The following is a 25,050-nucleotide window of genomic DNA, read 5'->3' as shown; positions in this document are numbered from 1 at the left end:
GATTTGTTTGGTCTAAATGGAAAGTGCTCTGAAACTCTCTGGACCACATCTCCCTGGGTGGGCTGTTCAGAACTCCAGTTCATTAGCTGATTAAATGTGAATTTAATATCACTGTTAGGAGTAAATGATGAATCTGGTTGAAAAAGGAACCTAACAGAAGATAAAAGAGGAGGCCACTGACATCTCCATGTGGAGAAAGGTCTCTTAATAGCTTTCTGTCATACTTTTGTGCATTCAACTGTGGAAACTTGGGGAGAGGAAAATGAATCAACATTACAGGACTGCCTTTTAATTTACACCTGTGAAATAATTTTGACAATTGTTCATAAGTGTTTAACTAATGTTTATTCTGGAAATGTCACCATTGCCTCTGGAATTTACTTTGATATCCTCTAAATGTTATCTCTCTATTAATATGTGAGTCTGGAAAGAGTTGCTCCCTGTTTTTCAAAAAAAAAAAAAAAAAAAAGCAGATTTTAAAGACAAGAACTTTTAGTGTCCAGTAGAGTAAATTGAAAATACTTTTATAAATATTTAAATAATGATGACCCAATCAATCAATTTGGAAAAAAGACAAGAAAAAGATCAGCAAAAGTCACTATAGGTAAGTAGCCGTCCAGCCCCGCAAGACCTATGAGGAAATGCATTTCTCCATTCACATATTATGAGAGCTTAAGTTATTTTGCATGGCTATTCAATAACTAGATAACTTCAGAAGGCTATGGAACTTGGGATGCTGGGTTCCTATGCCTGCTCTTTCCTCTGGGGATGTGAGACACTACCCAGATATCCCTTCCCAGTACCTGCCCTTGACTACAGAAAATAGCCTTGCCCAAAATCACTCTCTACTTTGGGTCAGCCCACTACTAAATACTGGTCAGTGAGGTCATATAAAGACCTGTGCCTTTTGTCCCAATTCAGAACAACTCTGCATTGCCAGCCCCACTCCTGAGCACCCTGTGAGGTTGAATGAGGTCTTTACTGAGACTGTATCACAGCCCAACTTCTCCTTCTGCCCAGCTTTGCTTCCTTTACTCCCCTTGCTGTTGATTCCAACAGTGCTCCCTAACAACCTTCTGAAAATGCTCATCTCTTTCTCAGATTCTGCTTCCAAGGAAACAACTTGAAATATGTGGCAATTCTGGGATAGACAGCGAGGCTCCATGATTCATCTTCTTATTCTTCTATCTCTCCCTTCCTTCCTTCCTTCCTCCTTCCTTTCTTTCATTTTTTTGTTCATTAATTCATTCATTCACATGTGCATTAATGTAATGAGCAAAAGCCCGGAGCCCTGCATTAACCAGGAATTGATTTCAGGGCACTGGGTTTAGCAGTTTTACAAAGATGTTTATGGATGTGGTTTCCCTTGCATTCATCTTGTTTGGGGTTCAAGGGACTCCTTGAAACTGAAGCTTGATGTCTTTTGTCTTTTTTGGAAAAGTCTTGATCACCATCTCTTTAAGTTTTTTTCTCTCCCTTTCTTCTTCTCCTCTCCCTTTGGAATCTCAATCAAAAAGACCTTTTCAATGGGTCCTATATGAGTTGCACATATTCTTTTCAGTATTTTCCATCTTTCCCTCCACTTTTTGTTTCAGTCTGGATATTTTCTTCTAATCCATCCTCTAGTTCACTAATTCTCTCTTCAAGTGTGTCTAATCTGCTATTAAACCCATGTATTGAATTTTTCAGTTCTAAAATACTCATTTGACTTCTTCATAATTTCTAGATCTCTGCTGTAATTATCTTGTCATCTAATGTCTTATATATCTTAATCATATTAATTAAAGCTCATGTATTATAATAAAATACAGCAATTAAAAATAAACTTGATAAATACTACAACATGGATATGTTTCAACAGCATAATGCTGAATGAAAGAAGCTAGACACAAAGATGTCTGTATACTGTATGAACCAATTTATGTGAAATTCCAGAAAATATAAGTAGTCTATAGTGACAGAAGACAGATAAGTAGTTAATGGGTCTAGGAGGATGAAGTGATTGAACAGGGAATGAGAGAACATTTTAAGGTGACTAAAGGGTTCTGTTTCTTCATTGTGGTAGCATTTATAAAGGTGTGTGCACTTGCCAAAACTCATCCAACTATATATTTAAGTGGGTACAATTTACTATACCTCTATGGTGTTGCTTTAAAAAAAACAACAATTAAACCTAGATGAATTGAGGAGATAGCTCCCAACTCTGGAAAATCCCAGAACACAAAAATTATGAATAAATAAAATCATGATAAAATAAAGTCCATGTTTGATAACTCAAATATCTGGATCTCTTCAGAGTTTGATTTTTGCTCCTGGTTTTCAGTCATGTCATTTTATGTCCTAATATTTCTGGTAACTTTTTATTGAATTCTTAAAATTGTGCATAAAAATTTGAGGAGGTAATTTGACTTTCTGGATAATGTTATCTTTCTACAGAGATGATTTAAATTTTGCTTCTGGCAGGCAGTTAGAAAAGAGGAAAATAACATTAATTCAATCAAGGATTGAGCAAATTTGATACTGGACTTCATTTTTTATAAGCACTGGTCTATTTCTAGTTTACCCTTACTCCTAGAGTGCAGCCCCTCAGAGTCCCTATTGGATACACTGATATTTAGCAGGGTCCCCTTCTGCTTGAAGGAACTTGAGTGCCAACATTAATGTGCCTCAGCAACATGAGGTGCAGGAAGCTCTGTTCATCTTCTTAGTCTCTCAGCCACCATTTTGGAATTAGCAATTATCTTAAGGGGAAATGCAGTATTGAACTTTGGGCTCTTTCCTTTCTCTGTGCCTCCTTTCTTTCTGGAGCATGGCCTGATATGTTTTAGCTGTGTTCCCTCCCACCCCTGCAAATCTCATCTTGAATTGTAGCACCCATAATTCCCTCATGTTGTATGAGGAATCCAGTGAGAAATAATTGAATCATAGGGTTGGTTCCCCCATACTGTTCTCATGGCAGTGAATAAGTCTCATAAGATCTGATGGTTTTATAAGGGGAAACCCCTTTCACTTGATTCTCTCATTCTCTTGTCTGCCGCCATGTAAGATGTGCCTTTCACCCTCCACCATGATTGTGAGGCCTCCCTAGCCACATGGAATTGTGAGTCCATTAAACCTCTTTTTCTTTAGAAATTACTCAGTCTTGGATATGTCTTTATCAGCAGTGCGAAAATGAACTAATACATGGCTACACTCAAGTCCTCCCTTCCTTGGTAGCTTGATAATACCTTCAAACGTTTTTTAAAAAATGTTTTGCCCAGCTTTTCCAGGTATTCTTGGCAGGAGAATTAGTCTAAAGCAAAACAACTCACCATTTCTGGAAGCAGAAATGTCTGCAGGACCCTAAGGGGACACAGATCCAAAGATAACTCCTACCTTCAAGAAACCTACTAGAAGACCTTGAGAATTACTACAATTCTGCCTGCTAGATGGGCAGGCTACCAACCTGGTGCAATTGCTCTTCCCTGGCAACATTTCTTGGGTGCAGTCAGTGACAGGAAACAGTCAATTTTGAATGTTAAACATACTAATAACAACGCACACATATAAAGCGTGTCAGAATGTCTTATGTGAGGCCAATTAATCATCTCATGTAAGCCTCAAAACTGATACTTTTTATAAAGACAGCTTTATTAAAGTATGATGTACATATAAAATTCACTCATTTTAAGTGTACAATCCAATCATTTGTAGTAAATTTGCAGAATTGTGACCATCATCAAAATCCAATTCTAGAAAATGTCTATCTCTCCAAAAAGACACCTTGTGCAAAAGTCATTCACTATTCCCAACCCTAGCCCCAGGCAACCACTAATCTACTGTCTATCTCCATATATTTGCCTTTGCTAGACATTTCAAACAAATGAAACCATACAGCATGTGGTCTTTTACATCTGCCTTCTTTAATTTGTCACAGTTGATCTTTAATGTAAGTATTATTAGCCTCACTTTAGAGATGAGAAAATGGAGGATTGGAGAGATTAAAATACTTGCCTGAGGTTAATCAGCTGGTTAATGATAAGGACACCAAGATATGAACCCAAGTCTGAAAGCTTTTTCTCCCTACAAAACCACCTTCATCATATTTGAGCTTCCTGGGAGTCAGAGTCATAGCTTATGGGTTCCTAGATCCTGAGTAATGAGCACAGTGTCTGACTCATCATGGATACACAGGAGTTATTTGCTAAACTGAAACAAATTTATCCTATATTAGTTCCTGCTTCTATCCCAATTCACCAACCCCAGACACCACTTTGAGCAACCTCCTGTTGCCTGCCATTAGTTGATGTTTGCCTAGGGACCACACATTTGTGTTATGACTGACAGAAGGAAAACACAAAGGAAGATATAAATAAATAAATTAATTATGGAAGTACACACAGTGCAAATAGTGTGTGGGTTTACCACTATTGAAGCTTATGCACTCTAGAGCTCCTGGTGAGCAGATATCTGTGCCCTGATAGAGATGAATTAGGTTTCTCCCTAGCTCCAATATCAGCAGCAAAGGCTGGAAAAGTGAACTCATTCTCTGCTTACATGGCTCAGAAAGTAAGTCAAGACACTTCTCTGTGAGCTGTGACCAATAACCAATATGTGGATATTTCTCATTCTTCTTTATTTCTGATTATGCCATTCCTAGTTCTCATTACTTAGACTGAACAGTAAGTTGTGGGAAAGCCAAGAAGAGACCACTTCAGTCATATTCCATTGATCCTACTTAGATATTCAGTACATATATAGAAAAGAAAACCTAAATATCTAATAAGCCCCTTTCATCTGTAAATTACTGTGGGAGGATTAGAGGATATATAATCTGAGTCTCTACTTCTGAGGAATTTTATTACTGAATTTGGAGGCAGTGACATGGTTTGGCTCTGCGTCCTCACCCAAATCTCATCTCGAATTGTAATCCCCACATGTCCAGAGAGGAAACTGATTGGATTATGGGGGTGGTTTCCTCCATACTGTTCACGATAGCCAGTGAATTCTCATGAGATCTGATGGTTTTAGAAATGGTAGTTTTTTCTGTGCTCTCACATGTTATCTCTCGCCTGCCACCATGTAAGACGTGCCTGTTTCCCTTTCCACCACAATTGTAAGTTTCCTGAGGCCCCCTAGGCATGCAGAAGTGTGAGTCAATTAAACCTCTTTTCTTTATAAATTACCCAGTCTTGGGCAGTTCTTTATAGCAGTATGAAAATGGAATAATACAGCAGTAAAGAAGAAAGATTAAAAGCACAGGATCTGGAATCAGATTTTGGCCGACTCCACTACTTACTAGCTGCATTCACACAGGCAGGTTATTTAACCTCTCTGTACCTCAATCTACTCATCTGTAGCATGAGGATAATGATAGTATGTACTTCATAGGGTTGTTACAAGGATTTAAATGATATAGGCATGAAAAGAGGCTGGTACAGAGTAAGAATTTAGTTACTGCATCCACATATAAGTGCATGTCAGCAACATAGACCTTCTCTTGTAATTTAGTTAATGGTATTATGCCAATGCCATTTTCCTGTTCAGGTAATATACTGTAATGATGTAAGACAATATCATTGGAAGAAACTGGGTGAAAAGTACATGGGAACTCTATACTACTTTTGCAACTTCTTCTGAGCCCAAAATTATTTTAAAATAAAACATTTTTTAAAAAATTTCAAAGCCAAATATAAAAATAATAATCACAATGCAGACCTTCTCCCCACCAGCCAACCTCTACCACTGTCACCTATAGCTCCATGCTTTAGCTGCACAACACAAATCTGCAAATGATGAAACATAAAGGGACCATCCACATTCCATGCACCTTATGGATGCATCTGCACATCCTATACATTAATTTAGGAAGCTAAGGAATAACCTCACTAAGCACATGAAAGTTATGTAACTGCTTTGACCTCACACGCAAGATAGCACCAGTTGGCAAACTCTCGATGAGGCAGTTGATGGGAGAATTCAAGACCATTTCCATCAGTGACTCCCAATGTGACCTTAGGCATATCTTCACATCTCTCTGCTCTTCTGTTTTTTAAGTATGGGGTGAAAAAAAGTGCCCAATCCTCTTGGGAATCCAGGATTTGGGATGTGATTCACTCAGATTAAATCATTTCCTGCATCTGATTTTACATAATTCAAGAACTCAGAGAGTCAACACTGTTGAAATTTACAATCAGTCTTCACAGACTCTGTACCCAAAACATCTGCAAAGCAAAAGAAAGAGTCTGTCTCAGAGAACCTCTTTGATAAGACAATAAAAGTTACTTTATTCAACTGGCATCTCATTCTCAATGAGCTTATTTGTGCAATTTGAGTGTTGTGCAATTTAGTTATCAAGGTTCTTTTTTTTCCTGTCCCTGGCAGACAAGGTCAAGCAGGATGTGCATGTTAACACCTTCCACTGCCTTAAACAAAGGTAACACCATGTCTAACCCACACTGGTTGGAGAGATTCTCCACACAAAATGAGAGATCTTTCTGCACAAAATTTCCAGGTCCACTCTATACCATAAAACCTCAATTCAATAGGATTTCCAGAATCTTGAATTGTTTAGAAATGTCATTTACTCCACTTTTAGGAATAAGAGGATATAATTTCCCAAACTCATCCAAGTTGTTATATACTCAATAGATATTTCTTGAACCTCTTCTATATTTCATATATGGTGCTGAATGCCAGAAATATAAGAAGCAAAGCATGAACATTGTCCTCCTGGAATGCATCGTCAGCTCTGGGAGAAAGACAAGTAGCCCTACAATTGTAGCATATTGAGGTAGGTGTGCACTCTAATGGAGGAAGTTTAAGGTAGTGATTCAAAGCACAGGTATTAAGAGTCAGAGCTGACATGAAAACCAGACTCTGCCAGCTGCTGGTATGAGGCTCAGGGGAAGCCCCCCACCTCTCTGAGCCTCATTTTCCTCTGCTTTAAATTTCATAATGCAAATTTGATAATGTTCTTGGCACAGGGTAGACACCAATGGACATCCAGAGGTGAGTAGTAGTTAAATTCCATAACAATACTCACATTTACACTCTTACTTATTTTTGTCTTTTCTTTATGTCAGAATAGACTTAAAACTGCTTACATTCACACATTACAGAGGGAAAAGGGTTTTTTTTTCATGATCTAATGAGAAAACTGGACAAGAAGGGAACAAGAAAAAAAAGTGAAACCAAAAGGACAAAAAGAACACAAAATCTACGCTGACAATTGCAAGAAGTTGGCCACAGATTTGATTTTGAGCTTCCTTGTGGTCACAGCAAAAAAAGGAAAACACTTCAGTTATCTGACTCAGTCACTAGTTCTATAATCTGAAAAACAGGAGTACAGGAGAATCAGAACTCTTCCTGTTCCTGACATCAGAAATAAATTACTCCTATATGTCCTCAAGAGGACACTGGTTACTATAGCAATCAACATCCTCAACAACTCTTGGAATTGTCTTAAAATATCCTTTAATTAATAGTGAGGAATATAAGAACCAAGTTGTAAGTCTGTGAAAGTAATTCAATGAGAAGTTAAAATGCAGCTCTGACATCACCCAAAGACTAAGTTTGCATAACAAGAAGAGTTGTACATAGCCTCCATAAACTCTACTCCCTTCAGTCAATCTTTAGCAAAATAAACATCAGCAAGTCCCCTACCAAGTGGACTGCCTCCAGCTTCGCCAAGGATACTACCATCTGCTTTATTGTTCAGCCTGCTGGACTCATGCAAAAGTGGGTCATGGAAGTGCTCGTGGACAGGCCAACAAGACCATTCTCAAGTGGCTTTGGATTCCTCCTCACACAGAGGAAGAAGCAAAAAAAATCCCCAAGGTCTAAGGAACAGGTGCTGCACATGCCTAATGTACTCCCACTAGTGACATCTCTCAGGAGCCTAGTGATTCTCATTTATGGAAACACTTATCTATCAAACTGCAGGCCAACAGATGACATATACTGTAGGTGCTCGATGCTCAATTGGGTTCTAGGCAGAGAGAACAGCAGGTGCAAAAGCCCTGGGGTTGAAGACAATATGTTGGTAAGAGGAATGGCAGTAGGGGAGGAGAAGAAGAACATGTGTATCTCTCTGTGTGTGCATGTGTGTGTGTACACACGTGTGCATGTGTAAAGGAAGAGGAGTTGGAAGATTGGGAGAGATACAGTGCAAAATAAAGCTGGAAAGGTAGGCACTAGTGCACACAGAGCCTAGTGTGCCAATGGCTGAGTTTTGTCCTTGGTCTAAGAGCAATGGAGATCCATGGAAGGATTATACACAGGGGCTACCTGATCAGATTTGCCTTTTCAAATATCTTGTTGTCTGCAGAGTGAAGAATGAATTGGAAGAAGGCAAAGAGAAAGGAAGAGTTAGGAGACTGTGGGTGGTGGTGATGGCTCTGACCCAGCAGTGGAAATGTGGATGGAGAGAAGTTATTTGAGAGCTAATTAGGAAGTGCAAATTGGCAGAGGATAGGGACACAAGGTTCTCTGGGAGTTGCAGTCATTGAATGAGTGAAAGAAATTGGGACCAACAAGTGGTACCAATGGATGGTATTGATGGGTAGAGAAACTGGGGATTAGGATTACATCTGTAAAAAGCAGGAACCCTGCTGATAAAGGGCAATGGTACTGTTTCCTGTGGGTATAGATTCTCCAAAGACCCAAGGATTCACAATCCAAGCCAATGAACTCTGGGAGAAGTTAAAAGCCTCCCCAAACTGACAAGAGATTGGCTGTAGAATATTATTCTCAGAAAACATTTGTTGAGTAAGCCAGGCATGGTGGCTCACACCTGTAGTCCCAACATTTTGGGAGGCTGAGGCCAGGAATTCAAGACCAGCCTAGGAAACATAGTGAAACTCTGTCTCTACAAGAAATTTGTTTTTAATTAGCCAGGTATAGTGGCTTATACCTGTAGTCCCAGCTACTTGAGAGGTTGAAATGGGAGGATCACTTGAGCCCAGGAGTTTGAGGCTATAATGAGCTATGACCACTCCACTGTACTCCAGCCTGGGCAACAGAGCAAGACTCTGCCTCTAAATAAATAAATAAATAAATAAATATTTGTTTGAGTGAATGAGCCAGGAGCTGCCAGAGAGATGCAATTTTAAAACAGCAAGCCTATATGATGGCCTGACCACCTATAACTATTTCTGTGCTTGAAAAATATTTTAGACTTTTTTTTTTTAATGTTCTCTTCAGAGTTTATTATAAACCAGTTTCAGAGGCCACAAGGAAATAAAAGGACTATGTACAGCCTTACGGGAAACAGGCAGGGAGCTGAGGAGGGCCAAGATGAGTCTAGGGCCTTGGTGGGCGCATTCCCGGGGGAGGGGCCCTCGCATCCCAGGGGGAGGAGGCCGCATTCCTGGAGGGGGCATGCCCATTGGAGTCCCTCTTCCAGGAGGGATCCCCACTGGGGGACCCATAGGAGGCCTCATACCAGGAGGTGGGCCCATCATGCCTGGAGGCGGTGCTCCTCGGCCCATAGGAGGGGGAGGACCCCCATGGCCAGGTGGGTACTGGGTCGGGGCCCCGGAAATACTGGCTGTGGCAGCAGCTGCAACAGTGCCCCTTCCTTGTGGAGTTATCACCTGTTGAGATGGCCCGTCAACCTCACGGACTGGCCCAGCAAGTCTTGCAGGAGCCTGGGGCATGGGAACCCCAGCTGGGATTCCTTTGCCAGCAGCCCTGCCAATCCCTGGACCCCCGGCAGCTCCAGCAAGTGGTACTCGAGCAATACTAGTATCTTTGGGAGGAGGTCCCTCTACTGTCATTGAGACCAGGTTCTCCCCTCGCAGCAGAACCAGACCAAGGACTCGCTTCTCTTCCCTTTCAGCTTGTTTGGAATTCTTTGGCTTGATCTTCCTGAACTCATCACAGTCACAGAGGATCAAATTCCTGTGCTTCTCAAAAGCCTTGAAGGTGCCAATGAAGATCCGGCCGTCCTGCAGGATGCACCTCATCCTGTAGTCAACATGCTGCAGCATTTTGCTGCTCTTGCCCACCGTCATGGTGGCGGTTCTGATGGCTCCGATCCCCACTGGATTCGCCTCCACAGAGGCCTAGCTTCTCGCCTGCAGCCCGATTTCCCGCCGCTGCTAGCGGAAATGCCATATTTTAGACTTTTATGATCAAACAACAATTTCATGATTCTTCGTGATTATCATCAATCTAGGTCTTTTATTTCTCCATCAGAGAAACAATCTTGACTTTTATCTACATTTTTCATGCCTAATTATTTTTCTTCATCCATATTCCAATATGCTAAATATTATGATAATATAGCTAGATAATCTTTAGTCAGTTCCTTTTCAAGCATACCAAGAGTTAATTAACAACCAGAATCCAAATGAAACCCCAGTGTTTGTCATGTACTGATCAATAGGAAGAATTAAGTGACTTGAGGGTAAAGCAGGGATGATTATCATTATTTATCAAATGAGATAATACACAAAAAGTACTTCTAAGCCCAAAGCAGAATGCAATATATGAGCTGTTATTATTATTCATTAAACAAAATTGCCAAGTATAAAGTCCCCGTAAAACATTTACTTTGAGCAGCAACAGGTTCCTGGTATACCCACAAAAATAAACTAGTTGCAAATATATGCCAGGATAATAGGATGGAGTAATGCAGTGTAAAAGGTCATTAACTAAAAGTCAGAGATATAGGAAGTCATCTGCCAAAATTGTGACTGCTTTTTTCACAGCTGTCCAGGAATCCTTAATTTTGGCTAGAATTATTAATAGGAGAGGCTAGTTGTCTATTAAGATCATTCTCAATTCACAGCAAGAAACTACACTACATTACTCAACAACTTCATTAAACCAATATTGAGTCATGTTATAGGCCAGGCTGTAAGAGAATGCTTATGGCTCTAGTCCTACTCCTTTTTTAAACTTTTATTTCAGGTTCAAGGTTACATGTGAGGTTTGTACATACAGGTAAACTGCATGCCATAGGGGTTTGGTGTACAGATTATTTCAACACCCAGATAATAAGCATAGTACCTGATAAGTTGTTTTTTGATCCTCTCCCTCCTCCTATCCTCCACCCTCAAGTAGGTCCTGGTATCTGCTGTTCCCTTCTTTGTGTCTATGTGTACTCAACGTTTAGCTCCCATGTTTATGTGAAAACACGTAGTATTTGGTTTTCTGTTCCTTTATTAGTTCATTTAGAATAATGGCCTCCAGCTTCAGCCATCTTGCTGCAAAGGACATTATCTCACTCATTTTTATGGCTGTGTAGTATTCCATGGTGTACATGTACTACATTTTCTTTATCTAGTCCACCGTTTGATGGGCATTTAGATAGATTCCATGTCTTTGCTATTGTGAATAGTGCTGTAATCAACTGCTCTATTCTTAGTTGTAGGAGAGCTTTCCTGCAATTATTCCAAGAGGGAATAAAGCCATTCAGGTACAACTGTTGAAAGGCTGGAACATACTCCTTCTTCATGGCTACTGGAAATAGTGATTCAATTTATCAAAAGACGTTTTTCATCAACTCCTGCCTTTATAATGTTACTTAAGTTATGATGTCCACTATCCTCCAGTGATGTGCGTTTCTTTTCACTTCTCTAAATATTGCCAACCTCTCTCCTGCTTCAAGTCCCTGGAAGTTCTGCTTCTCTCTGCTGAGAACACTCTTCTCCTGGTTCTTCTCACATTTGGCTCCTCCTTAATCTTTATGTCTCTGCTCAAATGACTCTTTCTCAGCAGAGCCACCAGGAACAGGTGCGCAGGTTGTGCCTTACCCAAGGGCTCCTGGGTCAGGGGAATATCAGTGTCCCAGAAGTACTATAACATAGCACCACAGACGTTTGTCTTAAACCAATAGACATTTATTCTCTCATGGTTCTAGAGAAGTCTGAAGTCAAGGTGTTGACTGGATTGGTTCTTTGTAGAGGCCCTAGGGAGGATAAATCCTGTGCCTCTCTTTTATCCCCTGATAGTTGCTGGCAATCCTTGGCTTGTGGCAGCATAATTCCAATCTCTGCCTGTGTCCTCACATGGTCTCCTTCCTGTGTGTTTCTCTGTGTCTTTTCGTGTGGATGTCAATCATTGGGTTTAGGGCTCACTTCATCCATCGTGACCTCACCCTAACTCATCAGATCTGCAAAGATCTTATTTCTGTTAATAAAGTCACACTCTGGGGTTCTGCATGAATGTAAGTTTTGGGAGGATGCTACTCAACCCAGTACAGGGGGACAAGTTGAGGGTGGAATCCCACCTGCACTGTGCTCCCCCAGACATGCCTCAGCGTGGGGTGATGCTGTCCGGAGAATTATCTTTTTCTAACTGATGCTATATGAACCAGGCAGTTCTGTCTGACCCTGCTTCACACAATTTGGAGCTATCTGGATTATCTGTTTTCCTATTTCCTGTCTGGCAATCACTCCCTAAAGGTAGACACTGTGTCTGTCTTACATACCCAGAGCCTAGCCCAGCCCCTGGCATGCGGTAGGTGAGCCGTAACTATACATCAAATGAATGACAGTTTAGGTTCTATCCAAGAGTCAGCAACCAAAGTCCGGCCTTGACCTCTTATAGCTTATCCCATAACAAATCCCTGTCCACAAAAGCCAAGAAGAAAAGTAGCTCTATTCACATAGGAAGAGAGAGGGAGCTTCATTTAGAAAAAAATGACATGCAGTGAACTGGTTTGAAGTTATCATTCATCTAATGGAAGGAGAAAGGCAAAATGTGCAAGACAGAGCTTCAGAAAGCCCTTGCATGCATCAGATTCTCTGTAGAATCTGAAAGCCCTTGAGTCTATCTGGCACTCCTCAAGTATCAAACTTTACAAGCCAACAACAAACGAGAAGAAAATTTACTCCGAGCAAAAAGGAGCTAGAGTGAGGTGCCCCCAGGATAAAGCCTTATGGGAGTCATCCTTTTCCCAGGTTCAAACACACAAGTGAGGAGGAATTGCCCTCCTGAGTGACACCCCCACAGCTAAGAGAACTGGCCACAGGGAAGAAGCAATGTCATGAGGCAGGAATCAGGGCTGGATCCCATCAGACAAGCCCAGCTCACCACCCAGAACTCCAGAGACAACTGGCCTGCCTGGAGAAATCTGAAATCAACCAGGGTTACATCTAAGTAGATGATATTTTTCTTGGCAGGGAGAATTTAAATGTTGAGACAAATCATATTCATTTTCCTGGGAAACAGTCAGGTCCAGAAGGCAGACCCTCTGGTCATCCCAAAGGTGGAGATGTGAAAGAAGTTATCCAGCCTAAGCCCACCTAGCAGAGGTTAGGGAGACCCAAATGCAATGGCTCCAGATACCTGAGCGCTAGATCGTCAAGGAGGCAATGCCACATACAAGACCTGCCCAAGGTATTGTGGAGGCTGCTGTTCCTGCCAATCAAGCACATGTACAAAGCAAATTGCAGGTTAACCCACGGCCAGTCTTCCAGTATGGCGGTTCTCTGGAAAAGTCAGTTTGCTGCTAAAATTCAGGGGCAGAAGGAGGCAAGCCTCCTGTCCCCTCTTTCACGATAAGGACTTGCTCTTTTCTGTCTTCCCCACGGCCAGAATTTTTCTGCTATTATAAACACCACTATAAATAAGGGACTACATTCATAAAGAGGCAGAGGAAAGAAACACCATATATTTTAAATAACAAAGGGAGGGTAGACGATTACGAAGTGATTAAAACTAGGAGAAAACTGAAAAACATGAATAACCTAGAAGTTAAAAATGAGTTAGAATTCCAATAAATAGAAGACATTAACTGTTTTTCCTCTAACTAGTGAAATAAAAGAAAAGGAATTTAAAATAACAAAGATTGCCAGTCAATGAAGCCAAAATGTAAAAGATGAAAGGCAGAAGAGATAAAAGGTTAAGATTAACGGTTTAAACCCAAGAGATGATCAATTTAAAATGCCGAAGTAAGTGATGAGTTTAAGGATTAAGAAATAAAAAACAGAAAATGTAATTTTTTTAATGAGAAAACATTCTTAATCAAGGTTTACATTCTGGAATACTTTCAGATTTACAAGATAGTACGAGAGAGTTCTCATATACCCTCCACCCAGCTTTCTGTAATGTAACCTCTTACATAACCACGATACATCTGTCAAAACAAAGAAACCAACATTGGTATGATTTTTTTTTTTTTTTTTTGAGATGGAGTCTCACTCTGTCACCCAGCCTGAAGTGCAGTGGTGTGATCTCAGCTCACTGTAATCACCACCTCCCAGGTTCAAGCGATTCTCCCACCAGTAGCTGAGATTACAGGAGTGCGCCACCACGCCTGGCTAATTTTTGTATTTTTAGTAGAGACGGGGTTTCTCTGTGTTGGCCAGACTGGTCTCAAACTCCTGACCTCAGGTGATCTGCCCGCCTCAGCCTCCCAAAGTGCTGGGATTACAGGCATGAGCCACCGCACCTGGCTGGTATGTTACTATTTTTAAATAATAGACTTTATTTGGATTTCACTTGTTTTCCACTAATGTGTTTGTATATTGTAAGATCCAGTCTAGGATACCACGCTGCACTGAAGAGACAAATATACCACTGCTGGGTATATAACGAAAACAAAAAAAGAGGAAACATCAGTATATCAACAAAATATCTGCACTCGCATGTTTACTGGAAACATAGTTAAAAAATTAAAAAGACTTACATACTCCAAATATATATATATGTATATATAATATATATAGTATCAATTTTTAAAAGAAAACATTTAAGACTATCCAGGGAGATATGAAAGAGGAAAACTGAAGTAGAGAAACTAGTCACACCCAAGAGAACAGAATAAAGGGTACAGGAACCGTCCTGAGCGAAGGTAGACACCTGATCAATGACAGGCTGACATGACAGATGAGTAGAGGAAGGATTATTCAATAAATACCACTAAGCAACTGGTTATTCACCTGGAAAAAAATAGGGCCCTAACTTATACCATATTCTGAAATCAATTCCAGGTTGATTAAGAACTTAAATGTGAAAGGCAAAACTTCACAACTTTTAGAAGAATATAAAGAAAAATATGTTTATGACCTCAGGGAAGAAAGAATTTGTTAAATAACATTTTTTAAAAGTAGCTCTAAAGAAAAGAAATGATACATTTGACTGCATTAATGTTAAGTACCTCTATACATCAAAAGAGAAAATAAAGAAAATAAGATGGCACACTACAAACCAGCAGACATTTGCCACATATATACCAAAGCATTAGAATTCAGAATACTTTTTTAGTTTTTAAAAGGCAATAAGAAAAAGAGAGACAATTTAATAGGAAAAAAATGGCAAATGACAGACATATATCAGAGAGAATGAAACCTAAGAAGCCAATAAACTTGAGAAAAGAACTTCAACCTCATCAGCAATTAGGGAAATGCAAACTGAAATTAAACTGAGGCACCATCTCATTCTCACCTCCTCGGCACAAAAGTTAAACAGCCTGGTTTAACTTTTAGCAAGGATGTGAAGAACCTAAACAAGGTTGATGAACATATACATTGATGCAGCCATTTTGTCAGCCAATTATACATCATTTGTTCCAGTAGTTCTCAACTGGGGGTGATTTTCACACCCACCCCCCACTTCCCAGGGCACATTGGACAATGTCTGGAGACACTCTGGTTTCATAAGTGTATGTGTAGGGGGTAGGGGAAGAGCGCTACCAGCCTTTAATGGTAGGTGCCAAGAATGCTACTACATACCCCGCAAGGCTCGGGGCAGCCCCGTCACTTGTCAATAGTGCTGAGGCTGAGATGAGAAAGAATTCTCCATCTCACTTGTCAATAGTGCTGAGGCTGAGAAGCTGATCACATCCGGTTGGAGAGGTGCAGACTCTCATACTGAGCAGATCTATTTCCAGGAGTATTTTCTAGATTGAAGTTTCCAATCTGATAAAAATTTTTACTGATAAAAATTTTTTACTGATAAAAAACTTTTCCTGATAAAAATTAAGAAGGGCACTGGTATCAGTGACTAAATCCCAGTCCTGTCCTTGGGAAGGCTGATTCAAGAGGCTCAGAGTGGGATGCAGCCATCAGTATTTTTTTTTTTTTTTTTTTTTTTGAGACAGAGACTCACTCTGTCCCCAGGCTGGAGAGCAATGGTGCAATCTTGGCTTACTGCAACCTCCACTTTCTGGGTTTAAGAGAGTCTCCTGTCTCAGCCTTCGTATTTTTACATAGATGCCTAGGTAACTGGTAACACCAGAGAAGTTTGCAAAATTGTCCTAAATGCTCAAGTGTGCCATAATAATGTCCAAGAATGCCTCAAGGTAAAAAATACATACATACATGCATATATAAAAAGAAAAAAAAAAAACAGGAAAGAATCCAAATGTCTTTCAACAGAGGAATGCATACATTAATGGTGGCCTACTCATAAAATGGAGTGTTCCTATATTTCCTCCACTCTAAAACATCATTGACTGAAGTACTTCACTAATTTATAAACCACTAAGATAGAAGGAGGCTGCCAATTAATCTAGGACACACTGCTTTCTCATACTTAACATTTTTACCTAAGTGTTATTTTGAAACCTTTTTGATTTATGTAGACATATTTTATCATATATTATGCTGCTCTGTTCCCATGCCTGCCTTCCTGCATAGACAATTTTTTTGTTTTAATGCCAAGTTACAGTGTAATCATTTTGAAGCCCTTTTAAACTCCAGTTAAACTCATGTAAGATCAACAATGAACAACACCACAGAAGTGATAACATTACGAAGAGCCATGATCACGGGCCCTGGATGGGCAGGCAATGACAGCTACAGCCCCACCGTGCTCGGCAGACAGCCTCTGTGGGGTGTCATAGAGTGCAATTCACAGCCCTATTTCAGAGATGCTGAACTGTTCACACAGCCCTGAATGAATCTCAAAAACAATACTCAGGAAAAAAAGCTACAGAATATATGAAATATTATCTCATTTCTATGAAGTTCAAAACATGCAAAATTAAAAGATGCACTATTTAGGGACATGGACATGTGAGGCTTCCCACAGAGAAAAGTGAGACCTGGTCAAACAAATTCAGGATGATGCCATCTCAGTGGTGAAAGGAAGGGGAAGGCAATCAGGAAGTACACATCGGGGCTTGCAGGAGCTTGTGATATTCTATTTCTCAAGTTCAAATTCAGGACTGGGCACTCAGGTGTTCATTTCATCAGGGCTGGGACTACAGTGAGGCAAGTGAGGAAAAACCTCCAGCACACAATTTAAGGAGGTATCCAAAAATCTCAGTATCAGGGTAAAAATATTTCAATGCAATAATTTTTAAAAATCAAAATGAATGCCCCCAGAAACTCCATGATCAACAAAGTGTGATCGACAAAGACTTACATAAAGACAGGATTCAACCCTGCACCTCCCTGACACTGCTTCACAGGCCCTCGTTCAAATAAAACTTTATTTTATAAAAACAGGCAGCGGGTTCACGTAGATTGCCCACTTAGTTTTTGAAAATATTGTATTAGAATATTTTCATCTTGATAGCTGAGCTTTAGGGCACCTCTTAAATTTTGCATCCAAGACAAGTCTTTATTCCAAGCCCCATCCTAGTCCCGGCCCTGCATTTTATCTTTAAAGTATGCATATTAATAGATCATAAACATATACATATAAGCACATACACATGTATGTGTGTATGTAGACACACTAGTTTTTTATTTGCATTATTATTATCATTTGAGACAGAGTCTTGCTCTGTTGCCCAGGCTGGAGTGCAGTGGCATGATCTCAGCTCACTACAACATCTGTCTCCCAGGTTCAAGCAATTCTCATGCCTCAGCCTCCTGAGTAGCTGGGATTACAGGTGCGCACCACTGCACTCAGCTAATTTTTGTATTTTTAGTATAGACAAGGTTTCACCATGTTTGCCAGGTTGGTCTCGAACTCCTGACTTCAAGGACTTGACCTGCCTCGGCCTCCCAAAGTGCCGGGATTACAGGCGTGAGCCATCACGCCCAGTAATATTATTTTTTAAAAAATATTTTACAGAGAGGGCAAGCCAGTGAGAAAACTCAAAACAATATTGGAGGTGGGAGATCTCTCCTGTGGCACTCTCCCTCATGGTGGGAGAAATGTCCTCCTCAGATGTATCCATCAATACCAGTAGGATCAAGGGGTGTTTCCACCGCAAACTCCAAACAGATGGGTTGGGGGCTTCACTGCAGCTTCTGCCAGCCTGGCTAGGAACTTCACCACCACTTCCCCCACAGTGGAATAGCACTCTTCAATTTAGAAGCCACTATGTCATGCATTCCAGAGCTTAAGCTTTGTCATAATGCTGCAGGGGAAGTGGAAAAATCCTCATTTTCCAGATGGGGAAACTGAGTCTCAGAGAGGTTGACCAACCCAGCCAACATTGCGCAGCAAGGGATGGCAGAGCCTGGCTCACATTTGATGGTATTGAATCCATTCAACACTCATTCCATCATGGCCAACTGATGGTGTCCTTTCTGAATCAAGAAACACTTCACCTAGTTTACTATTACATCAGAAACTGGGGTGACAAGAGGAAGCAAACGGGAGTTCCAATGAAGCTTTTTTGTTGTTGTTGTTGTTTTTTTTTTGAGATCGAGTCTTGCTCTGTCACCCAGGCTGGATTGTAGTGACAGGATCTTAGCTCACTGCAACCTTCACCTCCCAGGTTTAAGCGATTCTCCCATCTCAGCCTCCTCAGTAGCTGGGATTACAGGCGTGTGCCACCACACCCGGCTAAATTTTGTACTTTTAATAGAGATGGGGTTTCACCATGTTAGCCAGGCTGGTCTCAAACTCCTGACCTCAAGTGATCCACTCACCTCGGCCTCCCAAAGTGCTGGGATTACAGGCGTGAGCCACCGTGCTCAGCTTTGATGAAGCTCTTTTAACTGAGAAAATGGTTGCATCTAAAGAGCGTGTTCCCACAGTGTGGCAAGCAGTATAGACTCATGCACCTGAGGTTGGGCACCAGCAGCAGCAGCTGTGTCTAATTGGCTCCCGCCCCTTCCTCCTCCCTGGACCCGTGTGGACAGCACGTCCAGATTGCCCTCCATGGCAAACAGCCGCCCAGAGCAATGGGCCATTTGAGGAAGCAGCATTTAACTCTTTATGGTCACTGGGGGGCCATCTGCGAGGTGATCACTCGAACACATTGACTGATGAGCAATTTCACAGCTGAGAAGAGCTCATGTCACATGACACTTCCCCCCAAAAGCACCCAGTTTACTCCCAGACTGATTATACAGTCACTGGGAAATGGACTTATTAGCACACCACTTGCATAAGTCAGGGTTAAAGACATGCCCCTTATAGACACTGTGTTAGTCTCCCAGGCTGCTGTAACAAACAAACTGGATGGCTTAAAACAATGGAAACACATTCTCTCACAGTTTTGAAGGCTATAAGATTTTTTTTTTTACTGTTTTTTGTTTTATTTTGTTTTGTTTCGAGATGGAATCTCAATCTGTCACCAAGGCTGGAGGGCTGTGGCTCATTCTTGGCTCACTGCAACCTCTGCCTTCCAGGTTCAAGTGATTCTCCTGCCTCAGCCTCCCAAGTAGCTGAGATTACAGGCGTGCACCACCATGCCCAGCTAATTTTTGTATTTTAGTAGAGACGGGGTTTCACCATGTTAGCCAGGCTGGTCTCGAACTCTTGACCTCAAGTGACCCACCCACCTCAGCCTCCCAAGGCTAGAAATTTTTATTCTTCAAGGTGTCAGCAGGGCCACACTCCCTCTAAGAGCACTAGTAGAATCTTTCCTTGCCTCTTCCCAGTTTCCGGTAGCTGTTCTTGGCATTTCTTGACTGGCAGCTGTGTCATCTCAATCTCTGCCTTTGTTGTCACATGACCTTCTCCCTGTGCATCTCCGCGTCTGAATTTCTTCTTACAAGGACACCAGTCATATTGAATTAAGGGCCCACCCTACTCCAGGATGACCTCATCTTAACTTGCCTAATTACACCTGCAAGGACCCTATTTCCAAATAAGGTCACATTCCAAGGTATCGGGGGTTAGGACTTCCCCATTATCTCTTTTAATGGGCAGCACAATTTAACCTATAGCAGACACACCTGTCTGGTCATAAAAGTTGCCCTTGAAGAGAAAAATAGAAACAGTACAGTTTAGTTAGCACCTGAGGCTAAGGCTTGCGAGCTACCCTCAGCTCTGAGATGAACGCCTGGATACTAAACTAAAATGTGGCACCTCTCCAGTCCCACCTCTAACACTCTCTCTCCCCTGCTCCATCCACAGATCCCCGTGTTCCTGAAACCTGCCAAGTGCTTTCAGCAGAGGCTGTTCCTTCTGGCTTAAATGCACTTCCATCCCATTCCCATTCATCATCTGGCTGGCCCTACTCAGCCTTGAAGCCTTACAATTTAACAGCACTCACTCTTGGAAGCCTCCCCTGATCCCCGGCTAGATTAGGCATCCCTGTCCCCCCACCATCACTGCTCCCCTGTTGTAGATTTCTGTGGCACCCTGAACTTCCACTTTGCAGCTCTTAACACTGTTATAATCGGCCCTTTTGAATCTGTGTCCCCAGCAGACTGGATGTTACGTGCGAATGGAGTCTTGGACATCGATTCATCTATTTCCTTGGTGCTCATCACATGGGGTGAGCACTCAAAAAATATTTGTGATTGGACAAACAGACAGAGGAATGACTCTTGAAGAGACTGACTTGGAATTTGTCTGGGGAAAAGCCATAGTTCATGTATACTTTCAAGGCTTCCTTCAAGGCTCCAGAGCAAACTTTGTACCATCAGGAAAAGCAGAAAAGAGCTCTAGACCTCAAGGTAAACGCACCTGCCCCTGAATCTTTCCTCTCTCTTGGTTGACCCGAAAAAGCCACTTAACTTAGCTGGACCATGTAGATCCAGGCTCTAAGCCATACTTGGAGTATGGGTGGACCTTCTTCATTTATTAATGAAATGCTCATCTTGCGATGACTGAACTCAAATAGGAATTAGTTTAGAGAAAATACTTTCCTTCCTAGGGCCTTGAGTTTCCCATTTATAACATCCAAAGAAATTTCTAGGACAGCAGTTTCCAAGTTGAGTTTTAAGGAGGTATCTCAGGGGCCACTGTTGTTAGGGAACAGAAGGAAGGGGAGGCCCAGGGGTTGGGACACCAGGCCCCCATGCTCCATGGAACCCAGAATGATTCCACTCTTATCTGCTCATTCATATACTGAGGTTTTGGACAAGATTCTTTTAGAAGGGAGGTTTTATTGCTAAGAGGAAAGTTTTTAAAACGTCAGTCTAGAGAAATGGGCTCTGACTTGGATTTTATGCCCCCATGAAATTAATAAATAGGGTACTGCCTAGAGTTAGCAACTTTTCTTTCCTAGTAAGGACACTAAATAGAAACAATCAGCTGGGTGCGGTGACTCATGCCTGTGGTCCCAGCACTTTGGGAATTGCCCTCTGGACAACTGTTGAAGTCTCTTTTTTAGCCCTGTCCCCACAGGCTGATCTGTCTGTCATCCACCTTAGGAAGCAAAGTGTCTATTGTTCATGCCGGCCTGACCACTCTCTGTCTCTGCCTCTGCCTCTGCAAATGTGGATTCAAGGGGCTGAGCAGCTGCCTTAGTGCCAGTTCGGCTGAAGATACAGCAAGCGGACCAAATAATCTAACAATAATCAGTGTGTTAGTAAGCAGGAACAGCACTGATGAATTATGGCCCCAGCGAGGCATCTGCACCTGTAAATCATGTGGATCACATCACAGTCCAAAACCTGTCTTCTATTTATTTCTAGGGCTTGGATATGGTTTGAGGTGAGAAGAAAAAGTTCGCAGCATCTACGCTGAAATCATAGGTATTCAGAAAATCCTACTAGAGTTTAGCTCCACCTGTCTAGGACAGCTTCTGAACGTGCAGACTACTCCAGCAGGATCAGTGGTTCTTGACCTTGGCTGCATGCTGCAATCACCCAGAGAGCTTTATAAAGTGCTGATCCCCAGACCCTATCCTCCAGGGGCTCTGATGTCACTGGACCGGAGTGCAGCCTAGGAATCGGAATTTTAAAATGCATCCCAGGTGACTCGAATCTGAAAGCAAGGTTGGAAACTACTAGGCAAGAAGCACTTTCTTCTTGTTTCATGGATATTTCGCTGAAAGCCCATGGTGAAAAGGGGGAAAAGAGGGATTCCTGACATTCTCTGAAAGTACATTCTTGAAAAACCAGAAAGAGAAATACTCATCAAACAGGTTCACGCTCCTCTTTCGAATTAATAATCATTCTTATTCCTCCCTGGCCACTCCATGGGGGGAGAAACAAGTGCAAGCATGAATCACAGGTGCCCAACCCACGGACCAGTTGGTATTTATAGGCAGATGTTGCTCTCGCATGCTCAGCATCCCTATTCTGGTAGTTACATCACCCTGGTCTTTGAAAATCCACTCCCCTTGATAGCAACCCAGTTGGTTCAGTGGAATCGATTCACTCCATGGCTTCAAGAGTAGACCAATAACTTGGACCACAACTGGTTAGAGTGACCAGTTCAGGATAAAGACATCTGTGTTCCCATCCACCTAATCAGAGCTAATACTGGACTCTTTTTCTGATATACTTAGAACTGTAAAGATGGAAGTTTGGAGTAGTCAAGAGCTACTATGAAGAGGAAGCCTAACTGGGACTAAAACTCACAAGGAGGAAAGCAAGGCTGTGAGATGAAGAAAGAGAAAGAACATGTGCTCATGACACTGAGCTCCTGGATCCAGCCATTCCTGAAGCCCTTATTCTATGTTCACTTGTATTTGCTGAAACCACCATGTGGTGGGTCTCTGCTTCTTACCTCAGAAAACATTCTGACAAATACAATCTTGGAGGCCTCCATGCCAGGTGCCCCTCTTTTTATAACAATCCTGACTCCTCTGCCCAGTATTTATGGGATTTCCCAAGGGGAAAGAAGTTGGCTAAGAAATCATCTCCTCTCTAAAGACCCCTGAATCCTACCCTCAACCACATACCTGCTCTCAGGATTAAGTTTACACCCATGTAGAGGTCATATTTTTCCTTGCACAAACCTCAGTTTCACAATCTGCCTCGCCACCCAGTGTTCCTGGAAGCAAAATCTCCAACTGTTTGGAAGGGGTTGTGATGAAAGAGTGTGGCCAACCTTAGATCAATGCCTTGGCTTCTCATGAGGGCTAAGCATGAAATGACTTCATCAAATACAGTAAGTGGAGAAGCCTCATCAAAAACCACAGTGCTTGGACTCTTCTTACATTTCCAAATATAGCACTGAAAACAATTATGGTCTTCTGGAATGTGAGTGTGTGTGTGTATGTGTGTGTGTGTTTATGTATGTACAGCTGTCCTTCAGTATCCATAGGGGGTTGGTTCCAGGAGATCCTACATATATCAAAATCCAATATGTTCACATCCCTAATACAAAATGGCATAGTCTGCATATATTAATAAGTTACACAAAGCCTCCTGTATACTCTACGTCATTTGTAGATCACTTATGATACCTGATACAAAGTAAATGTTATGTACATAGTTGTTATTCTTTATTGTTTAGAAAATAATGACAAAAAAATCAGTACATGTTCAGTACAGACACAATCATCCATGCCTTTTCAAATATTTTGGATCTGCAGTTGGTGAAATCCATGGATGTAAAACCCATGGATACAGAGGGCCAGGGGTATTGTCCTGCAAAGTTGAAAATACTTGTTCTTTGGCCCTCTGCAGAAGCAGCAGCTGACCCCATCCAGCTGTTTCTAGCCTATAACACGTAGCATTGGTTCACTGGGTCCTTGTGGCAGCTCTGTGGGGCCGGGAGCATTTACATCATTAGTCCCATTTTATAGATGGACAAACAGACAGGTGAGGTGGCAGTCTAAGGTGACCCTAATGCTCGGGGCTGGGCTGAGGCAGAGCCCCTGCGCTTCCCACCACATCCTGCTGACTCCTAAACCCAGAGAGTCCTGATATGCCCCAGTTTGGGTGCCTGCCGGGGCTGGCACCCTCCTAGAAAGGGCTGCTGCATGACAAGGCGCTGGTTCCTGGGGTTTCCAGAGAACGCTGCAGCCAAAGTCTAGAGGGTTTGGGGTACAGAAGTAATTACTCCAGCTGTAAGCAGGCCAAGGTGTGCCAATTCCCCCCAGGGATCCAGGACCCCAGGCTTGTCACTATGGGGTCAGGATCGAGTTTCTCCTGAAGGGGCATGCCAGTGCCTGCCCTGCAGAGCTCCTTCTCTGGCATCTGCCCCCTCCTTCTCACTCCTCAGTATTTAGCATTGAAGCCCCAGCGTTGCTCCCAAAGAGACAGATGCTCTGACTTCTGAGAGGGGTTAGAGCTCCCTCCCTCCCACAATCCCCCAGCCACCACCTCCAAGTCTTCTCTATCAGCGACAAGGGTTTTTAAGGAATGCAGCGCAGAAGGGCTGCCAGTGTTCATGTGGTTGTGAAGGGTGGGTGATTACAGTCAGGAAGGAGATGGGAGGGAGAAAGAGCCGGGAGAGGCAGAGACGAGATGAGAGACGTGGTGACCAGGAGAAAGAAAGACTGAGAGGGTGGAAGCCATACAGAGAGAGGAGAGAGGAAGACAGGGCCCAAGGAAGAAAATAACAGAAAAACAGACTCAGTTACCCAAACAGACAGAACTTAAAGACAGATGTGAGGGAGAAAGAGAGCAGAGAGAGTAAACACAGGAGGGCAGGTAGGAGGGAGAGAGGAGTGCGGGGGCTGAGTGCCCGCCCACGCCTGCCTGGTCATGCCCTGACTTTTAGCGGAGGGAAGAACTGCTTTAACAGAGGCCTTGAATAGAGCAGCATGGGGCACGATACAACACTTGCCACTTTTATCCCCGGCCAAGAAGAATTTGGCCTGAGATGAAAAGCAGGGTCTCAGATCCTGCCCAGAGGCTGATGGTGCCAAGCCTCAGAGTGCGGGTGTGTGCTAGGGGCCAACAAGGGCCCCGGGTGCCGTGGGTGAGGGGCTGTGGTACGACCACCCGAGGAAGCAGCCTGTTATTTGGAGAAGGAAGACTCTCTCCATTCCAAATGAGTAACAAAGAGGTAAGGTCCCCAGGGTGAAAATCTGAGTTATCAAAGCTTCATCCTAGGAGCATATACACAGCAGGGAGGACA

General features: G+C 42.3%; 1 protein-coding gene and 1 pseudogene across 2 annotated transcripts in view; both read right to left on the bottom strand.

The window, feature by feature from the left end:
• Positions 1-25,050, bottom strand: part of KSR2 (kinase suppressor of ras 2) — a 517,853-nt gene that overhangs the window by 162,340 nt on the left and 330,463 nt on the right. The window lies entirely within an intron of this gene.
• LOC105728567 (small nuclear ribonucleoprotein-associated proteins B and B'-like) lies at positions 9,283-10,104 on the bottom strand (annotated as a pseudogene).

Source organism: Aotus nancymaae, unplaced genomic scaffold (assembly GCF_030222135.1).
Source record: "Aotus nancymaae isolate 86718 unplaced genomic scaffold, 86718_ANA_hifiasm-v0.15.2.pri h1tg000021l, whole genome shotgun sequence".
Lineage (NCBI taxonomy): Eukaryota > Metazoa > Chordata > Mammalia > Primates > Aotidae > Aotus > Aotus nancymaae.
This window is presented reverse-complemented; position numbering and strand designations above follow the sequence as displayed.